Source organism: Pseudorca crassidens, chromosome 5 (assembly GCF_039906515.1).
Source record: "Pseudorca crassidens isolate mPseCra1 chromosome 5, mPseCra1.hap1, whole genome shotgun sequence".
Lineage (NCBI taxonomy): Eukaryota > Metazoa > Chordata > Mammalia > Artiodactyla > Delphinidae > Pseudorca > Pseudorca crassidens.
In genome coordinates this window covers 103,048,617-103,062,858 of record NC_090300.1, presented here as the reverse complement: position 1 = coordinate 103,062,858, position 14,242 = coordinate 103,048,617, and the positions used below count along the sequence as shown (strand labels likewise).

The 14,242-nt window shown below is 35.4% G+C and overlaps 1 long non-coding RNA gene across 1 annotated transcript; it reads right to left on the bottom strand.

The window, feature by feature from the left end:
- Positions 1-8,096: 8,096 nt before the first annotated feature.
- On the bottom strand, positions 8,097-12,402 carry LOC137224529 (uncharacterized). The gene is made up of 2 exons (XR_010943372.1): positions 12,139-12,402; positions 8,097-9,385 (listed from the first exon to the last, which is right to left on the bottom strand). It is a non-coding gene; the product is annotated as an uncharacterized lncRNA (long non-coding RNA).
- Positions 12,403-14,242: the final 1,840 nt, after the last annotated feature.

Sequence of the window (14,242 nt, the reverse complement as noted above, 5' to 3'; positions counted from 1 at the left end):
AAAACATTCAGGCAATGTGTAATAATTAAAACTAAGCCTGATGGAACAGTCTAGTTCTTCTAGAAAATATTTCTAGAAGTGACCTAATACAAAGATTATAACTATTTTTAGTTTTTTAAGGAAGCTCCATAGTGTTCTCCATAGTGGTTGTACCAATTTACATTCCCACCAACAGTGTAGGAGGGCTCCTTTGTCTCTGTACCCTCTCCAGCATTTACTATTTGTAGACTTTCTGATGATGGTCATTCTGATTGGTGTCAGGTGATACCTCATTACAGTTTTGATTTGCATTTCTCTAATAATTAGCGATGCTGAACATCTTTTCATGTGCCTTTTGGCCATCTGTGTGTCTTCTTTGGAGAAATGTCTATTTATATCTTCTGCCCAATTTTTTGATTGGGTTGTTTTTTTGATATTGAGTTGTATAAGCTCTTTGTATATTTTGGAGATTAATCCCTTGTCAGTTGCATCATTTGCAAATATTTTCTCCCATTCTATAGGTTGTCTTTTCATTTTGTTTATGGTTTCCTTTGCTGTACAAAAGCTTTTAAGTTTAATTAGGTTCCATTTGTTTATTTTTGTTTTTATTTCCATTACTCTAGGAGGCGAATCCAAAAAGATATTCCTGTGATTTATGTGAAAGAGTGTTCTGCCTATGTTTTCCTCTAGGAGTTTTATGGTATGCAGTCTTACACAGAACTACTATATATCTTACAATCCCACTCTTGGGCATATATCCAGAGAAAACTATAATTTGTACCCCAAATAGTATTCATTGCAGCACTATTTACAATAGCCAAGACATGGAAGCAACCTAAATGTCCATCAACAGATGACTGGATAAAGAAGATGTGGTACATGTATACAGTGGAATACTAATCAGCCATAAAAAAGAATGAGATAATGCCATTTGCAGCAACATGGATGCACCTAGAGATGATCATATTAAGTGAAGTAAGCCAGACAAAGAAAGACAAATATCATATGATATCACTTATATGTGGATTCTAAAAAAAATGTACAAATGAACTTATATACAAAACAGAAATAGACCCACAGACGTGGAAAACAAACTTATGGTTACCAAAGGGGAAAGAGGGGGAGGGATAAATTAGGAGTTTGGGATTAACATATACAGACTACTATATATAAACTAGATAAGCAACAAGGACCTACTCTATAGCATTGGGAACTATATTCAACATTTTGTAATAACCTATATGGAAAAGAATGAAAAAAAAATGTATGTATAATTTAATCACTTCACTGTACACATGAAACTAACACTACATTGTAAATCAACTACACTTCAATAAAAAAAGATTATAACTAGTAGATTTTGAAGGTCTAATTAAAATAAAACAGTTGTAGAAGTTATGTGAAAATTTGGTATGGATTGGTTTATAAAGCATTTTAATATCCTGGCTAAGAGACAGTATACACTTGAAAAACTAGTGAAAAAAGGAGAAACTTGACAGTACTTGCAGTGATTTACTTCTTTGGAAAAAGGAAAAAAAAACCCTAACTGAAGCAAGTAATGCCAAATGTTGACATCTATTTTGTCTTGCTGGTGGCTACATAGCTGTCTATTTTATTTTTTCTATTTGTTTAAAATATTTTATTGTTAAAAATTTTAAAGATGGGATTGTTGTCACCATCACTTTTTTTTTTTTTAACTTTTAGAGATACATACTGAAATATATTGGAATGAAACGGCATATCTGGGATTCTTTAAAATACTTAAGCATTACTAAAATAAGAAGAGTTAAAAGTATAAAAAGAACAAGGGTGGCACAATCTTGAACGCACTGTGTGAACATAAAGGAAAGCCTCATTTAAAATGGAGTCCAGAAGCTCTGAAGGGGGAGCGCTCATGCATATACCTTCTGCTGCAACTTACTTTGCATTCCTGGGCATGAAGAAGCTTATTTTACTACCCCAGCAGGAGGAGGGAAGATTTTTTCCTTACCCAGAAACAGCCCAACCAATGAGAAACCATCACCACCCTGAAATTCTGTTTTTCTACAATGGACTTCTGTTCAAAGCAGCCCCTCCCAACTTCCTCCTTTTTCTCTTATAAAGTAACCTTTCCTCTCCTTTGTTCACTGGACTTGCCTATGGTTTGCTATAGTTTGCATGTCTTGAATTTGCTATTCCTCTGCCATTACCAAATAAACTCTTTTTTTTTTTTGCTGGTAAAATAACTGGCCGTTTTATTTTTAAGTTTGAAAGTTAAATCCAGGTGATAACTGTACATGCACATAAATACTTTAAAATGAGGAACGGTATATTATCTTAAAGCTGTTGGGACAAGAATACTTAGATGAACACAAAAAGGAATGATAGATTAATTAAGGAGATTAGTTAATGTATATTCTTTTACACCAGTTCTGTGTTTCTAAAAGTTTCAATTATTTTGCTTAAATCAATTGTACAAAATTTTGGCTGGCTTATTTTTATGAGCACAGAGTAAGAGTTATCAACAAGTTAGATTGCTGGGAAATTCTAGCTCTTTGCTTGTGTAATCCCTATTGGTTTGCTGTATTGTTCCTAACCATTGCTTAACTTATCCCCCAACTCTGTTTTACCTACTTGTTCCCTCCAAATGAAGACTTTGACTGTGAGGGTCACTTTAAAGCCAAATTATAGGGGAAAAAATGAGTAGGAGAAGGAATTAATAGGAATTAAGTGAGGAATGTTCTGAGAAGTACACTTGAAATTGAAAGGATATGGGGACATTCTCAGCAGGATAGAGTCCTGGAACTGGTGAATATGTGCCACATCAACATCTATAACTAACAAGTAGTTCAAATTTACTTATCAGAGCTCATCTAAATAACCATTCTTTTTCAATTATGTGCCATTTCCTTGTTTCCTCCTGTAAACACACTTCACATAAGAAGTCACAGTAATGTGAAGTTAGTTTGGTTCTTGGAATTTTTGTTAAGAAAATATTTGCACATAAAATGAAAAGACCCTGTTATTAGGAAATTAGCACACATCTTTTATCCTGCCCCAAAGGCAGGATAAATCCTTTATTGTGTTTCCTTAATTTTCCTATGCCCTGTATATTTTGGACTTGAAAGCATTGCGTTGTATCCTGTGTTGGTGTTTCTGTTTTGGTTAACCAGACTAAGTTCAGGATTCAGGACTTCTAGCGCCCATCCCAACGCATGTTAAACCAATTATGGAGGCACAGGGTAAAAATGAAAGCATTTCTACCCAAAAGGCCCTGCTAAAACTGTTAGATTCAATTAGGTACAAATTCTGTCTTTAGGATTAGAGTTTTATATTCTAAGCCAAAACTCAATTCCCTTTGTTGGTTTCTATACCTACACATACATTTTGCTACTGAGGGTATGTATCCCCACCATAGTGTCTGGTCCTGAGAAGACACAGTGATTCACAGCTCTCCTGAGAAGTTGATTACACCCATCAGTTGGGTTTGGAAAAATTCTGAAGGCTTCTTTTTGCAGGGAGAAACGGGAGAGGGCATTTTTTGCTGGTTACTACAGGAGAGATTTGGGTTTTAGGTTTTATTTTCATACCAGGGTTGGGTTGCTAAGACGGAAATCAAATTAAAACTGGCATGTCTCTGTGGCTTCATTTGCTTTTCTTCCTGCCATGGGACAAGCTGGCACCAAAGCCTTGTTTTGAAACCCTGAAATTCAAGTCTTAGACAGTCAGTGCCAGTAGCGTGAGTTGAAATTGCTTGGTTTGACTTTCCATAGGACTGTGGGGACTCAAATAGAAAGACGGAATGGGAGTTTGTCTCAGCAGCTAGTAGAATATCTTCTTTGGGAAGGCTTATTAAGAGATACAGGCACTGTCTTACAAAATGTTTAAAAATTAAACTTGCGCCAGCCCTTCCTCTACTGTATATAGGTAGTATCCTATTTATGGGAGAAAATGTGTTAAGGCCAAAAGGAGGAAGTGAGGTTTGCAGTGTTTTGAAGGAGAGTTTTCAGGAATCTTGTAAAAGGAACAGAGGAAATTTGGGCAATGGAATTTGTTCAATGTGTGGCATGGAGAGAAAAATGGATGAAGAAGATTTTAGAGACATTTTGCTGTATATTATGAGTGGAATTCTCTTTGGAAACATTTTGAGAAACTTAAAAATTTAAATTGCTTTTAAATGCCTCCCCTACCTTTTTTTTTTTTTTTAAAGGTTGGAGTCCTCTAAAAATGGAGTGCTTAAGCACTTATATAGATCAAAAAGTGACAACAGTCTGGACTTGTTCTCTTAGTAGGTTGTACAGTTCACCTAATAACTTTATATTCAGGAAGAGTTTTAAATATCTCTTTTCATTAGTTTTTGTTCAATATTAGATTTTGAATTTGGAAATATCTCCAAGCCAAGTCAATATAATAGGAGATTTAATTATTTCTCTTCATTACTTTTTAATGCAGTATTAGATTTTGTAATTGGAACTATTTCCAACTTCAGGCAATATAATGTTATTGATTAATAGAGGGGTCAGAACACGTAATGTTCATTGTAATTGCAGTCTAGTAGACTACTTAAGTGCAAAATGAAGATCAAGTAAGAGATAATGTAAAGACACTTGCAACTATGAGGTTCCTTATACTCGTCTTTTCTTTTTTCCCCTCAGCAATACTATATATTAGAAATACCTTAAAAATAGAGACTACATAATGTATAAGGGAGAACTATAGAGAGGAGAATGTTTCTGCATCTATTATGTGGAAATGATAATTGACTAGGTTACTCAAAATGCCTTGAGTCAAGTTCAACAGGAAGAATGAAATGGGAATGCTGTTAATGTGCTTTTAAAGATTCCTTTCCAGACAGATTGCCTCTGGGTTCAACATTTACAGTTTGGTCCAGGTACGAATTTGAGAGGAGAAAAATGGATTTTGGTATTTTCTATGGAATAATTGTTTTTATTTTTGTCATTGTTTTTGGCCTTGGACAGACTTATCTAGCCTACACAGAAGCACAGATGTTGCAGTTTAGAAGTGTGGTAAAGACCAATTTTTTTCCCTCAAAACAAAACAAAAAACCTCTCAGTTTGTCTACTGGACAATAAAATTGGACTGAAAAGCTTCTCATGAAAGGTAGTCTTGGTGTGAAATGTGAAGCTTCTGTTTAGTGCCCCTCAGACTGTATACCCTGTATCATTACTTCTTATGAGGTATATTTGATGACACATAGGCCAAAAGAGACAACTGACAGGAGTGTGAGACTTGGACCAATTATACCTCACATGAGTTAACAAGGAGTGGTGATAGCAAAACCTCACAAGTCAGGGAAGACGAAAGACACATACCATATTGTGCCACATTTGAGAAATATGAATGTTTGTAATTCCACATCTGTACTTAATTTCACTAAACTTCCCTGGTTATTCAAGTCTGACTCAGTGTACATTCACGTTCTACTGCCATGCAAAGCACAGAGTTGTTGGTTTACTCTAGCTGGATATTTAGTTAGTAGTTTTTATGGGAAAAGAGTTTAACCAGGCATTGGGGAATGAGATTATTTTATTTGGGAAAAATTTAAAGACATTAAGTATGATTAAAATATGTTTTGAATCCATACATTATGAAAACTATGATGCTTAAAAGTAGAACGAAGGGAGAAAGTTTCTGTTTATTTAGGCATTGATGTATTCTTGCTTTCCACATCAGTCCTCAGAGAAGAAGTGGGAAAGGAGTGAGAGTCACATTAATCGTGCTTAGAGCGAGTCTCAGGCTAGGCCCAATTTAATTTCTGCACTTGATAGATAATATCATGGCTAAACTAATCAACTTTTAGGTGAATTCAGACTTTAATAAATTTCAGAATCAGATTTCTGAGAAGTATTAAGGCTGAAAATAAGAACTGTCCTATTGAACTGAAGAAAATAAAGCCAAAGAATCCTAACTTCCAGGAACTGAAGGGACCCCACCCCCAATTCCAGAAAAGACTGCCTCAACTCTTACCCACAGATGAGTATCTACCCAACTCTAACAAAGCTCCTCTTTTTAGAGGAAAGCATTCTATTTTGTTCTTTAATGAATACAAATTATAAGGGCTTTTCCTTTCAAAACCTGAATCCCTCCTACTTTAGCAGAGTTCATGGTTAGGTGGTCATCCATCTGGTATGATTCTGAGACAGAACACAAATAAGAACATAGACTCTCCTGTCATTATTATAAATGTACCACAAAATTGAATTGAGAGGAACATTTTTCAGTTTTTGAACTCTCTTTCCCTCCCAAGTGATATGTTATTTTGCTTGAAAGGGTGTCAGAAATATAAGAACCAACCCATTGATTAGTCTCTGCCATCATGCTTCTGAAATAGTTGACGATCAAAGGAGCCATTAGATGAAAAAGTGCTTGAGTTCTCAAAGTTGTACTCATAGTGTGAGAGATTATTTCAATGGCTCTGACCCTGTATTATGTTAGGCCATCAATTAAACCTCAGTAGGTCTCAGTGGCTTCATGAGAAAATGAGGAGGTTGGAATAATTGATATTTAAGATCTGGTTCTAACATTCTATGATTTCAAGATGTTTGATATTCAGTTAATTCAAGTCTGTTAAAAAAGATGGTCATCCTAAAGATATCCCTGAAATTGGGTCTTAAATTAAGCCATGGGTTTGGAAGTATTTGTTGAGTAGGTATTTATTTCTTTTTAAAAAGAATTCCTGTTCTCTTATAACCTGGGTTAGTTAGGGTAGACCTTTGGAGTCTTGTACACCCTCCTATTTCAGAAGAGGGCCAAACTTTCCTGGTGAAGAAGTTCCAATTATACACCAAACATAATCAGAAGGATGTGACAGGATATATTGCCCACAGTGTCCAGAATTCTCACATCTTATGCTGGTTTGGGAGATTGGTTTTTGTCAAGTATTTTCCAACAACTCATTGCTCTTAATTGAACCCTGAAGGCTTTTCTTGGCAACTGATATCAGCCTTCACTAAGTCTGTGAAGGCCCCTCAATGTGGGCAGAGGCAGCGTGCTGTTAGAATCCTTGATTTCTCTCTCAAGGTTTTGCTTAGGCAAACAGAGACCATCTCCTGCTGCTTTACTGATGCCCAGGCAAGATTTTCCAAGATAGAGACTGCTGGTGCATAAGGTTTAAAACAAACCCCCAGTGGCTGCAAGGGAATGTGGTTTTGAGACCTGAGGTTATATATTCATATCTCCCTATTCCTCTTGGAGTTGCTACTTCTGTTCTTCAGAGGGTAAAAGGAGTCAGCTAACAAAATTGAGCAAATCAGTGATTGATGGTATTTTCCCTCTATTGAAATTCATTAGTATTTCTTAAGTTCTGCAAGTCGATGGCCTGAAAGCTCTTGAAAAGTATGAATGGTGACAAAGTTTAGCTTCTGCTATCCTTGTGCTTTTCTCTCATGAGGACAGAAGTAGCTTCTTATTCTTATAGTTTTTTAATTTTTAAAATTTCTTATGCAGTTTTTAAAGGTTACTTTCCATTTACTGTTATAAAATATTGGCTCTATTCCCCGTATTTTATAATACATCCTTGAGCCTACCTTACACCCAATAGTTTGTACTTCCCACTCCCCCACCGCTGTATTGCCCCTCCCCATTTCCCAGTGGTAACCACTAGTTTCTTCTCTATATCTGTGAGCCTGCAGAAGTGACCTTTTAAAAGTAAAAACAAATTTATAGGAAGAAGAACAAGTGTTGCTTTGTATATTTGCTTACATCAAGGCAAGGTGTGGCACTAATGAATTTGGATTGTATTATTGGCTAAAAGTCGAGACATAGTCTAGATTACACTGAAGGAAAGAATGACCCCAGCAATTTTTACTGTAATGAAGGATATGTGATGTCTGGTGAGATGATTTTGGATTCTATCAGTAGGAACCTTATCACTAACAAATAATAAAGTGTCATAGGATGAGAGAAGAGGATTAGAAGTGATCTCTGGGTTCTCTATTGCAATTAGGTTAGTCTGCATACAAGCAGGTGATGTGACTGTGTCCATAGTTTACTAGGCAAGGCTTCTAGTATGTGCAGCTCAGGGCCAAGGCCAAGGCCTGCCTGTTCTGTCTTACCCAGTGCTGGCTGCAATCTAAAGTAGCTTACACATTTGGAAGAAAGAAATTCCCAAATATATATAGGTGATCAAAAATTTATTTTATTTTTAATTTTTATAAAAATAACACATTCATAGAAAATCAGAAATTAGAAGAGCAGAAAGAAAAACATGCATATTCCTCCCACCCATTGACGACCGACAGTAGCAGCTAGTCTATTTCTAGCCAATCTTTTTTCCTAAGCATTTCAATCATGATTATGATGACGTTGTATATAAAATTTTATATTTGCCTTTTCTCATTTAGTATTTTATTCCCCCCAGCTTTATTGAGGTATAATTGACATAGAACACTGTGTAACAGTGTACAATGTGATGATTTGATATACGTATATACTGTCATTTATTTTTTTTTCATTTTATTATGTTCCTTTGTAGAACTTGACAATAGAGATACAAAGCTGATCACAGAATAGGTACTATTTTGTATCCTCTTTAATATAACAATGCCTCAAAATTTCCTAATATTCTGATCTTCATAATTATCATTTTAATGGGTATAATATTCCATCAATTTGTTGTACCATAGTTGAACCATTCCTTTACCATCCAAAGTCCCAGGTGTTCCCTGGTTTTCCATTTCTTTGCCACTATAAATAATAGTGGTATGAATATCTTAGTGCATATATATATTTTTTTATTCTCTTGAATTATTTCCTTAGGATAAATTCCCAAAGGTGACAAATGTCCATGGGCAGTTTTTTGATTCCTGATACACAGTCAGACCACTTTCCAAAAATCAGCAATGGAAGGTTGCAAACTTGCAAATTATCACATTTCACCACAATTTCACAAGGACTGGATATTATAACTATTTTTTTTAGCATTTATTGAGTATTTATTTTGCTCTACATGGTACACAGTGTGTGAATTACCTCATAATTTTAGCATGTGTCATTTATTTTTATTCAAGCATTTGTCCATGTTACATATCACCTCTTTATTACCATAACTGAAATTTTAAATAATGGCTACATAACAAGTGTGTAATATGGATATACTGTAGATTATTCAACATTTATTTATTGATATTTTAGTTGTTTTCAAATTCTGTTACAAATTACAAAAACATCTTTGTAGCACAAACGTATCTTCTAAAAATTTCTCATTATTTTTCCATTATGAGAGATACACAGCATGTCACTCCTTCTTCAAGTTATCATTGAGCAACAGAACTTCAAAGAACTCAGAAATTATCTCAACTAGCCTGCTCACTTTATAAATGAAATATGTAAATGACGGTGTGCTATGAAAGACATTTTTTCTTTTCTTTCTTGCTTAATTTCTCTTTAAGATGACTGTATCTGTGCCCTAAAGGAAGCAGAGGTAGGAAGTTAGATACTCCTTGCAGTCATAAAGGACACCTCTCAGGTCACAGTCTTTGGCTACCCATTCAACAATGAAAATCACGCGGGCGACTGCTGATGTACCTAGTAAGCATTGTTCTGAGCCAGTTTGGCTTTGAGAATCCTTACACTATTCCCTACACTATTGTTTCTTTCCTACGGGGCATGCTCTTTCCTCATATGCTTTCCACCTCCCTCTCTCCTGTGTAATGAGCTACTGAGTCACAGAGCAGGAACAAAAACCTGGTGTCCTTATTCCTAATTCAATGATGAAACATTATGGGCAAATTGGGAATATTACTCTGGTGCTGACTTATCGGCTGGCAAAACTCATTTTTGAAAGTTTAAATCAGACTTTCGTTGTTGTTTGTTTTCAATTTTAAAGTGACTTTCTTCTGCCTTTAGCTTTCATTATCTTACTGATTACAAAAAGAAGTCTCCAAATAGAGAATTTTGGCTAATCTTGGATTGTCTTTCTTCATTGCCTCTTCCTTTTTTGCTTTCTTTTATGTCAGCATTTCCTTGATTTCACATTTGTTCTTCCTCTCTGAAGCATTCTTTTGACATAATCAGTTATTGATTATAGGGTAGAAAAGTGCTGCTTCACTTTTTTTTTTCCTTCTGATTTTGGGGTAATAGAAAACATGGGAAAATTCTCATTTAAATTGTAGTCAGATGCCTTGTCTTTGAATCTAATCACATAATAAATATTTGTTGTTATTTATTGAATAAGATTGGGAGTTTGAGATTGACATATACACACTGTTATATTTAAAATAGATAACTAGCAAGGACCTGCTGTATAGCACAGGGAACACTGCTCCATATTCTGTAATAACTTAAACGGGAAAAATATTTGAAAAAGAATAGATACATGAATATGTATAACTGAATCACTTTGCTGTACACCTGAAACTAACATAACATTTTAAATCAACTATGATCCAATATAAAATTAAAATTAAGAAAAAAAGAATAAGAAACTAATTTGGCTATAGACTCCAATTTTAAAGTGTGAGTATACCCTGAACATTTTAAGCTGGCCAGTCTTTCTTATTTAGGTTTCAGCTGAATTTTTTAAACAATGTATTTGAATTTTTTAAAAACATTTTTATATACCAGCTGTGGAGCTAAGGACCTTCCTTGCAGCATCTCATCTAATCCTCAAAACAACCTTACTATATGGATAAATTATCCGTAGTGTGTGGATGAGGAAAATAATCTTACAGAGGTTACACACCTTGTCCAAGGTCATCTAGGGAATGCCAGAGTGGGATTTCTAACCAGTTTGGGCTACACCTCTTCTCAAAAATTAGCCTATAGTACTTATATCAGAGAAAAAGTAATTTAGAGTTAAAAGTCAGAAATCTTAGAAAATGAAATTCTGAATACCTTGGATTTCTAAGAGTTGAGAGAAAGGTTCTTAAAATGGCAGGAACAAAATACCCACGTTACAGGTGTGACAAAGTAACTAATATTATGTACATGCTGTGTGGCATCAAAGTCATATTTCCCATGGTGAGTCGCCATAGAGCGGTGGTGTGGGGACCATGTTTAATGTTGCTGGGTGGTTTAAAAGGACAGACAAAACTAAATAACAAGGAATAATAAATTAACTTGAAATTAAAAAAATATTGTAGACACAGGCATTATGCAAAAGCATAATTTTCCTAATAATCCTCAAGTAAGGTTTTAATCTTTAAGAAAGACTAGCATTTCCTCCACAGTTAAACTGCACAATTTCTGGTTTTAAGAGGTCCCATTTTTAAACACTTGATCTGGGATTCTTCTATCTTAGCTCTGCAAAATTGACAACTAGGTATATTCTCTAGAAACTCGGGAAAATAGTTTCTAATATGGCATTGTCTCCTTCTTATGGAAAAGAGCTTGCAAACTTTGTCTGTGGCCCTCTTGTGCCTTTCTCCCACAGTCCTGTTCCTTGCCTTCCGTACATCTCCCTCATCCTCTGAATAAGGGACACAGGTAAAGATAGGATGGCAGCTGTGTCAGAATTTAGTGGTCTTTAGGCCAAAACATTGCTCAACCCATATTTTTTTACTGTTGTATCAAATGAGCTGAGGGGAAGTCCTAAAAATGATCCAAAGAGTTTCCATGGCCATGGAGCCTACATGTCTAATTTCAAGATAAGAATTAATGTTAAACTGATATATTGCTCGAGGGTTTAAATTTCCCCCCCCCCCAAATTGGACTGGGCCATTGGTTCTTAACTTAAAGACCTTTGACTCCCTCCCTCCCAGATGTCCATGAAGAATAAGGAATGTATGTTATTGACAGTGTGTTTTTTTTTAAAAAAAAATCCGCAAAAGGCTAATTAAAAATTCAAGTTTCTTTGTTTTTTGTTAAGTTATCAGCAATTGTGTTAGCATTGGTTCCTAATCAGTAGCTCTGACTAGAAATCGTTTTGTATGCTAAAGGTGCAAAACTAATTATGAATTCATGATGTTTGTTTCATGGATTCAACTACCACCTATACTCTTATGACCACAAACCCTTATTTTCAAGGTTAATCTCTCTCTCTCTAAGCTTCAAAATCAGATATCCAACTACCTGACACATATCAACTGCTAGATGTTGTATGGTTGTTTAAAACTGAACTCATCTCCATCATACTCCCTGCCTCTTCTTCTGACTTCCCTATTTTCATGAACCCATCACCCTCTTCACAATTCCTAAGAAAGGCATTAGAGAATCACTTACTTTCTTCATCTCTTTCTTTCTCCAAATGCAGCCATTTAATTCCATCATTTCATTTTATTTCAGACATATCACTCACTCACAGTTGGTAGTATTATAAAAATGTCCTACATTGTCTCCTTTCCTCTCCTCTGTAAAGTACATTCAATCCATGGCCACCACAGATCTGATCACAGTATTTCTGTTTTTGAAGTCTGTTCCATATTATCCAGAGAGCAAGTCCAAATCCCAAGCAAGTGTACAAGGCCTTTTAACACACGGCCTCAGTCGAACACACTGACTCATTTCCTGGTATTTCTGATCCACAGTTTGTATTTTAACCACTCACGGAAACACCCACACACACTCTCAGGTCTCTGTCAGCGTCCTTCGTCAGCAATGCTCCTGCCCCTCTGCTCTGTCTTGTTAACCTCTAGTCATTTTTTTTTTTTTAGCCCAGCTCATTGCCACTTATCTTTAGCTTTTATTTCAAGTACAATTAGTCATTCTTTTTCATTGTATCCCCACTGTATCATTTTCTTCATGGAACCATCCATTTATTCATTCATTTTTTCCATATATTCATCCATCTACTTATCTATCCAAATATTTATAGAGAGTCTCCTATGTATTCCAGTAGCTGATAATACAGCAGAGAATCATACAAAATCCTTACCCTCATGGATTTTTTTAATACATTCTAGTATGAAATAAATACATAATAAAAAAATAAAGGTTGAAATAGTATGATTCAGGTAGTGACAGTGCCAGGAGGAGAAATCAAGCATTTTAAGAGGATAGAAGGTTACAGAGGTTGGGGAGGGTAGCTACATTAAATCAAGAGGTCAGGGAAGGGCTTTATAAGCAGGTGATAATTGAATAGATATTTTACTATTATTTTTCATTTATTTTTATAATTTTAATTTATTTTATTCACTTAGTACAGTAAGAACACCTTTCCATGCATTTAAATATATTTCTACAGAATCGTCTTTTTTTTTTTTTTAACATCTTTATTGGAGTATAATTGCTTTAAAATGGTGTGTTAGTTTCTGCTTTATAACAAAGTTAAACAGCTTTACATATACATATATCCCCATATCTCTTCCCTCTTGCATCTTGCTCCCTACCACCCTCCCTAACCCACCCCTCTAGGTGGTCACAAAGCACCGAGCTGATCTCCCTGTGCTATACGGCTGCTTCCCACTAGCTATGTATTTTACGGTTGGTAGTGTATATATGTCCATGCCACTCTCTCACTTTGTCCCACTTTACCCTTCCCCCTCCCCATGCCCTCAAGTACATTTTTTGGTAGGTCCCGTCCTGTCCCTAGGTTCTTCATGACCACTTTTATTTAGATTCCATATATATGTATTAGCATACAGTATTAGTTTTTCCCTTTCTGACTTACTTCACTCCATATGACAGACTCTAGATACTTCCACCTCACTACAAATAACTCAATTTCGTTTCTTTTTATGGCTGAGTAATATTCCATTGTATATATGTGCCACATCTTCTTTATCCATTCATCTGTCGATGGACACTTAGGTTGCTTCCATATCCTGGCTATTGTAAATAGTGCTGCAATGAACATTGTGGTACATGACTCTTTTTAGTTATGGTTTTCTCAGGGTATATGCCCAGTAGTGGGATTGCTGGGTCGTATGGTAGTTCTATTTTTAGTTTCTTAAGGAACGTCCATACTGTTCTCCATAGTGGCTGTATCAATCTACATTCCCACCAACAGTGCAAGAGGGTTCCCTTTTCTCCACACCCTCTCCAGAATTTATTGTTTGTAGATTTTTTGATGATGGCCATTCTGACTGGTGTGAGGTGATAGCCCACTGTAGTTTTGATTTGCATTTCTCTACTTTTTAATGATGTTGAGATTTCTTTCATGTGTTTGTTGGCAATATGTATATCTTCTTTGGAGAAATGTCTATTTAGGTCTTCTGTGCATTTTTGGATTGGGTTCTTTGTTTTTTTGATATTGAGCTGCATGAGGTGCTTGTATATTTTGGAGATTAATCCTTTGTCAGTTGCTTTATTAGCAAATATTTTCTCCCATTCTGAGGGTTGTCTTTTTGTCTTGTTTATGGTTTCCTTTGCTGTGCAAAAGCTTTGA